The sequence below is a fragment of the Pelmatolapia mariae genome, linkage group LG22 (genome assembly GCF_036321145.2).
Source record: "Pelmatolapia mariae isolate MD_Pm_ZW linkage group LG22, Pm_UMD_F_2, whole genome shotgun sequence".
In the NCBI taxonomy this organism is placed as follows: domain Eukaryota; kingdom Metazoa; phylum Chordata; class Actinopteri; order Cichliformes; family Cichlidae; genus Pelmatolapia; species Pelmatolapia mariae.
In genome coordinates, this window is record NC_086245.2 from 27,338,525 (window position 1) to 27,353,020 (window position 14,496).

The following is a 14,496-nucleotide window of genomic DNA, read 5'->3' on the forward strand; positions in this document are numbered from 1 at the left end:
AGACATTTTAGCCTGTACTCAAGTGGCAGAGCATGTCACATTTTCCCAGACACCACATTGTCAGTAAAAAGTCAGCAACATCCTGACACACACAAAGCAACAGATCAGAGATGTGTATCCCAGCCTCAGTGAGTGCTTCTAACCCCCCAGTGGTGGATGAAGAAGCGTTTCACTGTCATTTTGACTTCCTCTGGCTTTGCTTGCCTCCACTTGACAGGCTGAGACCGAGGTAATTGGTGCCACATATGATTCTGTCAGCTTGGACAGCAGGTAACAAGAGACGGTGAAAGACAAAAAGAAATACAGACAGAAATTTACTTCAAGGCCCCCGGTGTAACTGGGCTTCAGTGAAAATTTCCATTTTGTCTTCCACTGCGACCTTAAATTTAATTCCTCTGTGGTTTGTTAATGCAAAAGTGGCTTGGTGTGGAAAATTATATATGTGTGGGTGTGTGTGTGTGTATAAATTGGCATATTTATGCAAATTAGCCAATTTTCCCTGACGTCTTTGCTTTCTACAACCTTGTCTAAATTTCTCAAAAGTCAGATATTCTAAAAAATTTAACCACCAACCCTGAATAAATTCCTTGATTTGTTTTAGAAAATGCACACACTCACACACTTTGCAGCACCAGCTCTCTCCCCCATCAGCTACAGCCATGCATTTTTAAGCAGGGTGTCAGAAAACACTGCATCATATTCACACATGTACATATTACACACGTGTGTGAAAGCTGAACACAGAGAAGCATCAAGTCTAAATATGTGGCGCTGATAATTCTGTCTACTACACGAGCAGCCATCGCACAGAATTAGGTCAATTCACACAACACCCCTCCTTCTTTCTCGCTCTGTCTTTGCTGATTACCAACTCATTTGCCTCATCTTTCTTCCTGGTTATCAGCTCTCTTTACCGTAATTTATATAATCAGCAGGTTGTAGAGCAATAACTCCCAATCCAAAAGTTGCCATACGGTGCCTATTGCAAATATCAAATTTTTTTCCCCAAGGGTTTCAAAGGTGCACAACCTACGTTGAGATTTGAAAGGGTCTCCAGCAAAAAATGATCCACCAGGAATCATTTCTGGATTTGCTTAACGTGTGATGTGTATTTCTTTGATATGGAATTTTCAAAAGCTCGGTCTGTGATTGCTGATGGCAAAGCTGCAGATGTTCTGATCTTTGCAGATGAATTATTCGGCACAGTGCGCCTAGTTTAACAGTCTGGCTCATATACAGCCTTTAATTTAACAGGAGTGCGAGAGGCAGACTGAGCTGTGCAGCCATCTTGCCATCCCCGAATCGCACTCTCTTTTCAGTCTCATCCTTGGGCATGCAGCCTCCCTCCCCCCACCACTCCATGTGCCAGCCTAGAGGGTGTGCTGGGAGGGCATAACCAGTGTGTGTGTGTGTGTGTAACCAGCGTGCATGTGTGTGAGTGTGTGTTGATGTGAAGGGCAGCCTTGCTACTGTAGCTTTTCAAGCTTTGCTGCCAGTATGTCAGTGCTGCTGCCCTTTTCTTATACGTCTACATTTTCCCTCCAATGCTGCCTTCTTCCATCACCCATGCTTGACCTCATTGCCTCACTGTCATGCAGAGCACATGCTACACAAATTCATCTCATACTGAGGCTGATGCAGATTCTCCACATTCTTTGGAAACGATGTGACCTGTCTGTGGAGCCCTGCTGGGATGTGTTGTGTGTTTTAATGTCTTGGATTTACATAGTGGGCCTTTATTCCCCCCTAACCAGCTGACTGTCTTATCTTGTGTAAGCAGCACTGTAGGCTAAAACCCCCATATGGCTGCCAGAGAACCTGTCTCACCTTCCTCGTCTGTTTATTCACACCAATGGAATGATAAGATGTTTTATGCTGCTTACAGTCACAAATACAAACAAAGACACTGCATTCACCGCATTAAATGCTCCGTCTGGCCTACTTTTCATGGGAGATGGCATCCCACTGGTGTGTGTTTTCAGCGTGTAAGGTCTCTAATGGGAATATTAAGGGGCCAGTGTCAAGCCACCCTAAAAGAGTGCACATCAAGCCAACCTCCTCGCACCGACCTATCACAAACTCTCAGTCAAATCACATCCTAATTCTCCACACTGTGTATATTTGTGAGACTCCTCTCCCTAGTGATATGTGTCATCGTGACTCTTGGAGTGTGTTTGTGCATAAAACATTATTCCAGAGACACATCTATCAGACTATCCTTGGAAAGTGTTGTGCATTTAATTAGATCCATATCTCTTTAATTGAAATAATGTTTCTCCAGTTCTCTACCATACTTATTTACTTGCTACTTTGCATATCTCAGTGTGTTCATGCTATCAAGTAAGGCTGCAAAAGTAGTCTACGAGCACATGGATTGTGTAGTAAAAACCGTCAAAAAGTTAAATGTGGAACAAACGTTGTACTTTTCTCATAGTGAAAGTTCTCCATCTTGGCTACCAAGCAGAAAGACAGGAACCACCAAAGAATTGTGAGACAGTATGAAAGAGGAAGAACTGTCAGCAACAATGATGACTCGAATCCTAGGAGTCATCATGTCATCAGAGAAATCCTTTTTTGTCTGTTAAGCCACTTCAAACTGCTCTACAAATCATTCAAGAACTAATCTTATGTCTACACTTAACAGACAACTTAGCAAATAACCAATTTTACATTCTTTTATCCTTAGGTACTTTGTTACTAGTAACTAGTAACAACAACAATTATAACAAGGTGGTTGCTGAAAAGCCGTTAGATAAAAACATGGCGTATCTTGGCATGCTGTGCAGAGTGTCCTTACAAGATATGAGGAAACTGTACAAGTGGAGTATAAAGGAAGACGCGGCAAACGTAGGAAACTTCCTACAGCAGATAAACAGTATCTGAAAGTGGTGTCCTTAGAAAGAGGGAAAAGTCAAGTAAAGACCTAACAAAGAACCTGAGAGATGCATCGAGCCCTTTGGATGAACCATCTACTGTTTGCCACATCAGAAATATTCTCAGTTGAAGGGAGGCTGTGAAGAAGCCATTCGTAAGGAAGGGAAATAAGTGGACATGGTTGAGGTATTCCACATTACACTAGATGAACTGCTTTTAGCCTTTAGCTTGTCCTCCGGGTGTCTCAGAATTCCTTCTTAACCTTGATGGCTTCTTTCAACTTCAGTGTCCACTGTCTAGTTTGGAATTACCATCACGACAGGTACCAACTACTTTACAGCCATAACTCTGTCCAACCGCCTCAATAATGGAGATGCATGAGGTTTAGACTCCATGTCCCCAGGCCCCCAGGAATGCTTTATGGAGTTCTGCTGGAGGTAGGAATTGAGGATACCAACGTAAGGGGCCCCTGCCAGAACTCGGGTTCAGATCAGGCAGGCCATTCCATGTCGCCCCTTCAAGTCTCACTGCCATTGCACACATGGGAAGCTGGAGATGGGACCACCCTAGACTGCCACCAAACACAAAATGCAGCCAATCCCTATGAGGCCTCCTGTGGATGGTGAGCCCATAGTTAGGCAGGGCCATGTCAGCTGTTCACCCGGCGCTCTCCCTTGTGCTCCCTCCAGTTCCCTCCCTGGGCAAACTGGTCTTTTGATTTGTACTTTTTCATATCAAGCAACTCTTTCTTTGTCTAGCCCCTCACCGAATTCATCCATCCATCCATTCGCTTCCGCTTATCCTTTTTCAGGGTCGCGGGGGGCGCTGGAGCCTATCCCATCTGTCATAGGGCGAGAGGCGGGGTACACCCTGGACAGGACGCCAGTCTGTCGCAGGGCCCCTCACCGAATTTTCCTTGGAAGACCCTACCAGAGGCAAACGGCCCAACATCATTGCGTCTGGATCACTGGGACACAAAACACCCTCCACCACAATAAGGTGGTGATTCATGGAGGGGATTAATTGGGGGCTTTGCACGTACTAACAAACATATTTCATTACCTTTGTCAAACAGCTTACCAGTATATTAGCCTCCCCAAGTCTGCCATACTGATCAAGACACAAGAATAGTATCACTTGTCTCTTGAAAACGAATGACTGTGTTTTCTAGTGATCCCTTTAAGAACAGTTTCAAAAAAGTTGAAACACTTCCATTTAGCTTTGACATCTTAACATCTCTGGTAGTGCTGCATTCTGCACCTGACAGTGAGGCTCTCCACCTTTACACTGCTGGATCAAATGAAACTTGAAAAGGAAATATCCATCCATGTGATTCACTCTTACTATAAGACCACAAAAGAGATGAGAGTGAAATATAGTTTCATTCGATTGATCCCTCACAGAAGTTGGTTACATTGAATCTCATTTTACAGCTAATATTTAAGATTAATTTAGATTCTACATGTTAGAATTATGTTACAAAATATCAAAACTACATTGGCTGTTTTGTAAAGGTCAGGCCTACACTGAACTCCATTATGACGTTTTACACATGAACTTTTGGCATTAAGAACTTTATTTTTTTTTTGACAAATTATGGGGCTCATTGTCAATAGATTTGCCATACTTTATGCTTGAACTGAAGTGCCTCTTGCCCATACTGTCATGACACAAGGTTCTGAAACTCATTAGATTTTGAAAGCCAAAAATACATCTGACAGATTTAGAAAGCAAGTGTGGGCAAAGCTTGTGAAACCTGGTTTATGTTTCCTGTGCTGGCAGAGCATTACTTCCTCCATTTCATGACCTTTAACTACAGAAAGGCAATGACGTAGCAGAAGTGTGCTCATGTGAGATTTCCTCACTTAAACCAAGCATATACCCAGGAGTATAACAATGGAAATGCACATGATGCATAAGTCATTCAAAAAAGCCCTTGTTGCAACATAAGGGAGTGTTAAGTTCGGTAAAAAGGGCTTAGTAAATTGCACGTATCAGTGTGAGTTTCTGTGTTTCATCAGGCCAGTTAGAGCCACTGGCAATACAGCTGAAACATTAGTGGGTCAGTGTGCCATCAACCCATTCATCAGCACTTCTTCCTCTCTTCCCTCTGCCTCCATCTCCCCTCTGACTCACCATCAGTCCGTCATTCCCTCGCTACCTACCGCTCACTCCCTCTGCCTCTCGCTTAAGTTTGTGAAGAGTGCATATGCAGAGTGTTTTAAAGCTCATGAATGAATTCCTTTAGACTGACAATTCCAAACGAAGGGTGTAAAGGAACTTTGCTAATAAGGTGCATTTTATAAATGCAGCAAGTATTTGACGGATAGAAAATTAGACAGTCAAGAAAAGCTGAGATTCTCGAGATCTGTGGCAAAAACTAAGATAAAACTAAAGACAGGTCTTTTTTGAGTTGTGGCCATGTGTTGGAAATATTCTCAGTAGTTCAGCCAAATAAAAAATAGGTAGTTAAAAGTGTTCACAGTCATGCCTATAGTGACCTCAGAGACTAGTTGGTGACACAGTGATCATCAGTCTCCTTGTGGGGGACGAGTCAGGCCATGGGCAGGTTGTAGAAGATTTTGTGGCTTGGTGTGATGAGGCCTTCCTTTAACTGAATGTGTCAAAAGCTAAAGACACAATTATTGATTTTAGGAAGTCCTCTTATAGCTCATCACCTACTATTATTAAAACTGCTGATACTGGGATTGTGGAGAGTTATAAGTATTTAGGTGTGGTGGTGGTTAGGTGGTGCTTTACCATAACTTGTGTTTTGAAGCTCATGCTGATGCCACTACTAAAAGAGTTCAGCAAAGACTCTTCTTTTTAAGGAAAATTAGATCCTTTAATGTCTCATCTGAGATGTTGTCTTTGTTTTACAGAAGTTTTATTGAATCCATTATGTCTTTTTGTACCACTGCCTGGTTTGGTAACCTGACGGTGAACAATAAGAATCGCTTGGGACTTCTGGTAAAAACTGCTAACAAAATTTCAGGGTGCTGGCTAGACAGACTTTCGGCCATTTATAACAAACATGTGCTGAGGAAGGCTCATTCTATTGTTAATTGTCTGAACCATCCACTTCACAGTAAGTTTGACTTGTTGCCCTCTGGCCACCGTTTTAGAGTACCTGTGAGGAAGACCAAAAGACTCCAGGCTTCTTTTATCCCTACTGCAACCCGTCTCCTTAATGGCAAATAACTGTCTTGTGGCTTTTTTTTGAATTGAACTTGAATTGAAATAGTTGGTTGGCTAGTTGATTTCAACAGCTGGTGGGTGAAATTATATTTTACAGAGGAATTCATGGTTCTTAAGAATTTATATCGTCATCACCAAAATTTGTATTTATTTGCCAGTAAAAGTTTTTGAAATTTCCAAAAACCTTCTGATTGTATTTATTATATCGTAGAATCATATAAATCATTTGTGCATTGGAATTCTGTTAAAAAAATACAGGGAACTCCCGATAATGTGGGCCACTCTCGTTCATGTTGTGCTGTTTTTACTCCTTTAGCTTCGTCTCTGCTACACAAAAGATAGGAGTCATAATATACCTCTTTGTAGTAAAGTCAAACTGAGTGTTAAAAACAATGGAAACTTTCAATTATAGTGATTGGCTTGCTTCTTGTATGTGCATTTTGATTTTTTTTATGTTGTTTTCAAACTACTTCCTCTTTGTGGTTAGCACTGTCTCATTCCCTTTCATGTTCAGGAGAACCACTCAACATTGTAACTGCAGTACTGTGAAAAATTATTTTTCCCCTTCCTGATATCTTATTCTTTCTTTCTTATTTATCACACTTAAATGTTTCAGATCGTATAACACATTTTTATTATTAGACATAGATAACCCAAGTAAATACAAATTACAGTTTTAAAATTATGATTTTATTTATTAAAGAAAAAAAGTTATCCAAACCTATCTGAACATGTGTGAAAAAGTAATTGCTCCCTAAGTGTTTGTGATAGCTGGCAATGAGTCTTTCACACTGCTGTGGATGAATTTTGGTCCACTCAGAGATGTTTAAATGCAGCTACATTGGAGGACTTTCCAGCATGAACGGCCTGTTTTAGGTCATGCCAAAGCATCTCAGTCTGATTTAAGTCGGGACTCTGACAAGGCCACTCCAAAACCTTTTCGAGCCAATTAGATGTAGTCATGCTGGTGTGTTTTGGATAACCTTTCTACTGCATATCCCAAGTGAGTTTGAGCTTCAGAAGAAGCACTAATAGTCAGATGTTCTCCTTCAGGATTTTCTGGTAGAGAGCAGAATTCACTGTTTCAAGTCGTCCAGGTCCTGAAACAGTAAAGCAGTCCATAGTACTACCACCAACCTGTTTGACTCTTGCTATGATGGTCTTATGAAGTGGTGTGTTAGTTTTACACCAAATGTAACAGGACTCTTCCATGGATGTTGTTTTTACCAAGTCTCTTTCTTATTGTTGAATCATGAACTCTGACCTTAACTGAGGCAAGTGATGCCTTCAGTTCTTTAATGCTGTTCTGTTTTGTTTTTGTTTGTTTTTTTCTATTTGGCTCTCGCTGTGGTTCGCTGGAGTCCCAAAACCTTAGAAATGGCTTCACAACCCTTTCCAGATTGAGATATATCAATGACATCTTAGCTGATGTGTTTCTTTTTGAGATCTTTCAGCCCACTTCAATTTGTCAGACAGGCTCTCTATAAGTGATTTCTTAATTCAACAGATCTGGCAGTAACCAGGCCTGGGTTTGGCTAGAGAATTGAACTCAGCTTTTTTTGATGAAACATTTAAGTATGACAAATCTGCAAAAAACTAAGGAATCAGGAAGTGCACAAATACATTATTGGGCTACATAGCGTTGGCTTTTTGGATGACTACATACAAGGCATTTATGTTATGCTGTAGGCTAAATCCCCAAACATCAACCTGTCTTGATACGCTATTGGGCACCAGTATCAGAAGTTCATTTTTTCAGGTATCAGATATTAATGGTTTGATAGGTTTTCCTATCACAGATGTCATATTCCAGCACTAACTTGTCTTATCTCTAAAATCATTCCACAAATACACTTTCTGTTTTGATTTCTGTTAAATTCTTGCTTTCCTCGAAGCTGAATGCCTTGCATGCGTACAAGAGATAAACACAGAAAGGCATACCAGCCTAAGATTCTCAAATTTTTTGGTCCAAATAGCATGCGCAAGCCTGATTTCCCTTCTTTCAGTGTGTTCCCATTTCCCTGCTTTACTTTGGCATTCCCTCCATCTCTGGCTGGATGGATGGTAAAGTAGAGAGGAGGAGGCAGAAGAGGAAAAAGGAGGGGGTGGATGTGTTGTGCAGTTCTGCTGAATGTGCTCACATGTATGAAAGAAGAAGCATTTATTTTAGGACTCTTGCGTGGGTGTACACAGATTTGAAACACACACACACACACACACACACACACACACACACACACACACACTGGAGAAGTGAGAGCTCGCAAACGCAGAGATAGGCCTGACCTACCTTTATATCAATCTTGTTTTGAAAGCTGCTGGAAGGATGCTTTTCTCTCCAGCTCCCAGACTCTTCCTTATACCTGAATACTTCAAATGCATTACACATCCCCTCTACACACACACACACACACACACACACACACACACACACACACACACACACACACACAGCCAGGAGAAGCAGGACAAATAAAGAGAAAAAACCCCAACAGGACAAGAGGTGAGAGCCAGAGAGCATGAAAGGAAAATAAAAGGCAAGTGGTTCGCCTCTCAGCAACACATCGCACAATAAGTGTCCACGTTGTTGTGTCATATTGTGCCAGCATTGCCACAGCATTATAGTGTGTAGAAGCTGTTGTCATGGTAATAAGGTCGCTGGCATGCTCATATGTCAAAAGGGATTTATAATGGGCTGACACCATTTTCGCTGCTGCATGTGCCAGCCGTGTGTGCGTGCGTGTGTGCGTGCATGTGTGTGTGTACATGCCTGTGTTTATGTATACAGTATGTTAGACAAAGACAGACTGGCATTTTGAGTGTGTGTGTGGGGGTGGGGGGGGGGGGGGGGTGTAATTTCCCCAACAGCAAGGTTGAATTTCCACATTTAACACAAACCCTACATTATTTCCCCCAAAAATCCAGCCCTATTTCAAAATAAAACCTTACAGTTCTTTAAAAAATACCCTTTATGCCATTCAGAAAGTCCTCAGCCAACACATCCTTTTTCTCCTGCTCAGTATTTGACATTGTTATTTACATTGTGACACATAACTTGAGGGAAATCCCCACAGGGATTCCCCCTCTGATAATAAATTTGTTTGTAATTGGACATAAAAAGCAAAAGTAAAAGTAAAATGTCACGTGGGCGCTCGCCGTACTTGATGCCTCAGTGGTAGTATTTGGATTGTAAATGGAAAGTCCCTGACATTGGAGTTTATTCTTGTTGTGTGAATGTGTCAAAGTGTCCGCTCCAGACAACATATTAATGGAACCTACTTAGCTGGACTTGTGTACCACACAACACTCCACCACCCCATTTCCTTGCTCGTTGTTGTTTGCCCCCCAGGCTCCGAGGCTTTTGACCCTAGCTACTAAGGCAGCTCAAAGGTTATTTTTTTGCTCTGCTCTCTATTTGTCCATCTTGGACATCTGTCAGCTCAAATGCTAGGCCATATGCTGTCTATTGCTGCAAAGTCACTGCTTATGTGATTGTGCGAGCCCTAGATATTGACTGGCTGGCTTTGATTATAATCCAGGGCAAGCGTTGCATCCATTTTCAAAAAAAAAAATTGGCGTGGTCACCTATAAACAGTTTCAAAAATTGATGTTCAAAAAATAATACAAAGGAAGGAGGCGTTGATGAACTTTCAGAGCACTCTCACACTCTTCTGATGTAAGACCATAAGCCTCTGTCCCTCAGCCTTTCTGTCTCCGTCCCTCACTGTCTTCATTCAGCTCTTCTCTAACCCTCCAGCCAGAATTGTGATGCTCATACATAGAGTGAAACAATGGAGGCTTTAGGAGATCATCTGAACATCCAGGGCTACAGAGCTTCATTGACTGCGAGAAAACAAAAGGACAGTGAGGGGGTGGCATTTTCCGTCACATGTAAGATAAAAGAAGTCGCTGACGTTAACATAAATTACAGCTACCGTAGGATTAAAGACACAAGGCAGGTAACAGTAACTGGGAGATGTAGTCAGCATACCAAAGCTGTTTCAAGAGCCTCAGGCAATGACCTCAAGTCATGCAATCAAAGGGTGGGAGTAGGGCAGGTCAAAGGGCAGGAAAAACTGAGAATTCCCCGAGGCTCAGCTGTTTAGCTTGGTTTGATAAGGTGACAGCAAGGAGAAAGTTAAAGGGTATGATTGGGCTCTGTCTTTAGTGATGTGCCTAATAATCCTTTTCTGACAGTTGGAGGAGGTGATTGGCTCATTCAAGCTGAGGAGCTTGATGACAGCTACACATTAAAGTTCAGTGGTGCTTTTGGCAAGTTGTTTATTTTTGAAGCATATATGGAAACTTGCCATTCACATTCACTGCTTGTGCCGAACCAGTAAAAACAAAAGATTACTGAATGAACTGTTTTCCCACTCGTGCGTGTTTGCCTTTGTGGTTATGACATCATACTTTCATTTCCCACACGCGCTTAGTCACGGCAGTACTGTTACCTGATTGGAAAGTACCTTTCTCACACTGCTCCATCCTGACACAGTAAAACTGAAAAAGTTAGGTGACTTCCTCTGAAGAAGGTTGAATGCCCTCCCCCCACACATACCAAAATATTTCCCTAAAACATCTGCTACACGTGAGTCCACGCTGTTGGCAGCTTTGACACTTCCCTTTACTTATCTAATAGCCCTTTCCAGTAGTGCCTACTCAGCTTGACTCAAATCGGTTTCTGTTGTTTTCCATTACAATCGAGTACCACCTATGTGCATTTGATCGGTATAGCAATGCGGCCGAATGTCCAGTGACATCATTTATATGCGACATGAACGCCACAACAATGGAGGACGTTGATGTGATGGTATCCCCGCTGCTCAGTGTATGGCTTTTTGTCAGACTCAGGGACCACAGTGTTGTTTTTTTGTGTAGTCATTTCCTTTATTGCCAGGTTTTAAAATTTATGGGTTTTATTTTCATGAAGGAGATGATCCTTCATGATGCTGTGGCATGGAGTCTACTGATGTCACATTTTCGGATTGCTTGGAACCCCAGCTGAGTAGGTACTAAAAAGGTACCTTGTACCAGGTAGTACCAACTAGTAGAAAACCCTAAAAACCGAATCGAGCCGTCCTGAGAAGGTACTCCCTGAGCCTGGTTCTGCCGGCCGTTTTTTCCTGTTAAAAGGGAGTTTTTCTTTCCCACTGTCGCCAAAGTGCTTGTTCATAGGGGGTCATATGATTGTTAGGTTTTTCTCTGTATGTACTATTGTAGGGTCTACCGTACAATATAAAGCGCCTTGAGGTGACTGTTGTTGTAATTTGGCGCTATATAAATATAATTGAATTAAATTGAACTAGTTTGTTCCTGATCTCCTCCTAGATGTTCTGTCTTGATCCGACTTAGCTTTGGGCACCAAGACTCGTAATTTTTTCACCCACTTAAAACGAATGTAATGTTTTCACATGTTACACATACATCTTAACAGCCACGATGGTGGTTTAAGTTTTAACTGGGAAGTTCTCCTTTTCTATCTGGTGCATCTTTATCATTATGCACCATTACCTGATGGTGACAGACAGTCACAACAGCTGGCAGAGAGACGGAAATGCTTCTGGACATTTGCTACATCTTTCTTTGGATGTAGCAAATGTCCAGAACCATTAAAATAGGCTGCAAGAAGTTGCTGTGAACTGCGGGTATTCATTCCTTTGAGGTGAAGTATTGCTTTGTCTTTTCAGTTATTTCCATCTTCATGTTTACAATTTAAAGCTCCATATTACTGATATTAATGTGAAGATTAAAGTGTCCAAGTGTAGCAAAACTGTAGCAAAAGCCATGCCCTTTCCTCGTTTAGTGGCTGTGTTAACATGTAGTTTTAAACTAGGGCTGGGTATCGTCACTGATTTCTAGAATCGATTCGTTTCCGATTCACAAGGTCCAGAATCGATTCGATCCACGATTCGATTCAATTCGATTCGATTAGATTCGATTCAATTCGATTCGATTCGATTCGATTCAATTAGATTTGAATCTGGGAAATTTTGACAGTCAGAAATATTATAATTCAGATCAGTACATTTACATATTTTTGTATCTATAAAAAGGAAGCTGACACACGCAAGACTTTATCAAAGGTGTAAGCGTCACAGCAGATGCCTTTGTGTCAAAGTAGCTGAAGATAAAACACAGAAAAACATGAAGGTGATTTTCCTGGCCTGGGATAATATAAAAATATTCTGCAGTACATCAAAAATGAAAGAATACCATTAATCAACATATGAACGTTACCTCTGACGTTACAGTGGTTTTATTAGAGACACAGCTAAGCGTTTTGCATTTTGCATAATTTTAAAGTATGTAAAACGAAAAAAAAAAAAAAACAGCAGCCGACAGCGCTGTAAACAACGGTAGACTTGTGCGTAACAAGCAAGCGAATAATGCAGAAAACAGATTTTTAGATGGGAAACTGTTCTTGAAGTACAGAGAGAGAGAGAGAGAGAGAGCTGTGCATGAAGTGTGATTTTATCGTGGTGGAAGCAAAACAGTAAAAGTCAGAGGGAATTCATGACGATGTTTATGTGAAGCGTAGTTTGGATCTTCTTTTGCTGCTGGTTCGGTCAATATTGTTTGGAGAGAGATCAAACTAACAGCTTTAGAATCAGCGCAAAAAGGGCGTGAACACAAAGCGCGGACCCGCCGACAGATCAGAATCAGCGAGCTGTCGGCTTTCAGCCCCGACCGTGTCCGTGCCGTCAGGTGAGAAAGGCGACATCTCACTGATTCTGATCCGCGGTCCGCGCTGTGTGTTTACGTCTTTGTGCAGAATCCGTGTTCCTGCTCTCATTTACTGTCTTAGCTGATTGGTGGTTGTTGAAATGTTTTGAGGTTTCACCTGAGATTCTGGCATTTCGGGCAAAATAAATTTATATTAAAAAATCGATTCAGGATTTTAATGAATCGATTTCACGTTATCCAAGCCAGAATCGATTTTAATCGATAAATCGATTATAAAAACCCACCCCTATTTTAAACACTGCTCAGAATAATATTTAGCAGTAATTAAGCTATGTAGGCTTATGATTCTCAGGAAGATCAGCATTTCCAAATAACACAAAACGCACATTATTGAATTTTTACCAAATTGAGGAGGTAGAATGCCTATATACTCTAATCTGAAAAATAAATTCTAGGTTTAACATTGTGCTTGTTGGGATGTGGCTAGATCACAGCCAAACAATACCTGTAATCCTAAATGAGGTTTAAATTTCCAAGGTTTTTCGATATATTTTCTGTCTATCGTCTTTTTCAATTCGAATTGAATTGAATTGAATTGAATTTTCAAAACTCTGTCGTTAAATGTGACTCATTCACGCCCACTTTGCTTCACTTGGCACCATTATCTTGAGTCTTCTTGTCTCCATCCCGTCCCTGTCCTGCCTTTGTAAATGCATTGGAATTGGGGAGGGGTTAACAGCTGTTTGATGACCTCTTATCACTTCTTTGCCTGCACCTCATGTTATCACCAAAGCTATCAGCACATCATTCCAGTGCATGCAATGTCCAAACAATGCGTTGACTGCCTCTACCTCCAGCTATCTTCTTTCTCCCCCAGCCACCGCTTTCTTTATATCTGAGGTCCCTGCTCTGACGTACTGATTAGAACCCCCTTTCCTCCTCTTTTTCCCCATCCTGTCTGCATTCCAGCCCTCAGCACATCTGTGAACCCTGTCACAGCTGACGTACCAATGCTTTGTGTGTGTATAATGTGCATCTACGAGTGAAGGAGCGCTCCTTTGTGCCTTTCTCCCCCTGACGCTAGCTTGGTCCCATGACAATGCTTCCCTTATATGCACATGAAACACAGGGGCACATGTGCAAACACGCAGACGTGCATTACACAGAGCAAAAAGTGTTAAGAGTGGCGCTGCGGAGGTGAGGAGACGATGAGTCTGTTCTTCGTCACTGCTCTCACAGCCGTCGTTGGCATCACACAGTGTCTAAGATTTCAGGGGGAAAGAAGAATGGAGCAGTTTATGTAGTTCAGGCTGCAGAAGTCAACCACGATGGCGCTCGCCCCCCCTCAAGCCCCCCCTCATCTCCTCCAGGCGTGAGTTACCTCAGGAGGGGTGAAGAAGCCCATTCACAGGAGAAGATGGCTTGAGAAGACGGGAGGGCCTGCGTGCCAGGCATTCCACAGTACACAGTGGACACATTATTATGACATTTACAAGGGCAGCAAGAGAGATACAACGTGATATGAGAGTGAGAAAAGGTTGTCCTCTCAACATAACTGCCAGAAAGTCGAGCCAAAACCACAAACTAACGTCAGAGTAAAGAGAACCAAGTTCAAGCACATTCTTTTGAACCTTTGGATGCATATTTAAATCTGTTCTGCGATTAGGGCGAATGAAACCATTTACAAATCCTCATTATTTCCCCTGCTTTCGTGTTCAAACCTTCAGCAAAGGTAGA